Here is a 929-nt window from a genome sequence, read left to right as displayed (position 1 = left end):
AAATCAAGTATAGCAATGTTTCTTTACATTAATTCATGAAAATAAACCTCCTCCTAGATAAAAAACACATAAATTTTTCAGATTTGGTCACATTTTTTTCTAAATATCGATACAGTACTTGTAATCCCACGCAACACAATCTTACCTTTTTACGATTCTTGGCAATAATTTCTTCTAAGCCGGCAATGTTGTCTTCCTTTTTCTTCTTGCGCAGAGCCTCCACGTAAAGCAGTTCCAGTCTAAAAAGCTGGAAAAAAAAAAAAAAACTTATAAATACACATCCTTCTGTTCAACACACTAAACCTTCCATCTTGAATGAGCGGGATGAACACGGCCAAAATCAGTGACTTCACGTGTGGCCATAAAATCAGTGACTTCACGTGTGGCCACAAAATCAGTGACTTCACATGTGGCCACAAAATCAGTGACTTCACATGAGGCCACAAAATCAGTGATTTCACATGTGGCCACAAAATCAGTGACTTCACATGTGGCCAATCAACAAATATCACAGGATTAAAACTACTTGCTGAAGACACCTGTAATCTAATTTGATTTCTTATCCATTAATTATAGTTTCAATTAAATATATTTAAAAAAAAAATTGTGTTACATTGCTCAATGGAAATAGCCAAGCTCCTCTCCATACACATAGATTCATTTTTTCACAATATTTACGCTATAATAGTAAATCAGTATCATCATAACTGTCTGCCCATAATCTAATTAATACAATCAATATATTAAAGATTATTTTGTGTCCTGATATAGGAAATAGTTGTCATTACAGTCAATGTAATAACATCTCTACAAATTGGATTTGGTTGGGTTAAAACACCTTCGGGGAAACTTTGATACAATGTACAATGGGAAATGTTGGGAGATACAATAAAAACTATCTCTGATACTCAGCAAAAACACTGCAATAA

At 33.6% G+C, this 929-nt stretch overlaps 1 protein-coding gene across 1 annotated transcript in view; it reads right to left on the bottom strand.

The window, feature by feature from the left end:
* The window catches only part of LOC119590859, an 18,630-nt gene that overhangs the window by 13,006 nt on the left and 4,695 nt on the right, over positions 1-929 (bottom strand). The window contains exon 5 of the mRNA XM_037939618.1: positions 146-247. The gene's annotated coding sequence lies outside the window, so the exon portion shown is untranslated. The remainder of the gene's footprint in view (positions 1-145; positions 248-929) is intronic.

This window comes from Penaeus monodon, chromosome 27 (genome assembly GCF_015228065.2).
Source record: "Penaeus monodon isolate SGIC_2016 chromosome 27, NSTDA_Pmon_1, whole genome shotgun sequence".
NCBI lineage: Eukaryota > Metazoa > Arthropoda > Malacostraca > Decapoda > Penaeidae > Penaeus > Penaeus monodon.
The sequence above is the reverse complement of the archived record's forward strand: the minus strand, read 5'-3'. Positions and strand labels throughout refer to the sequence as shown.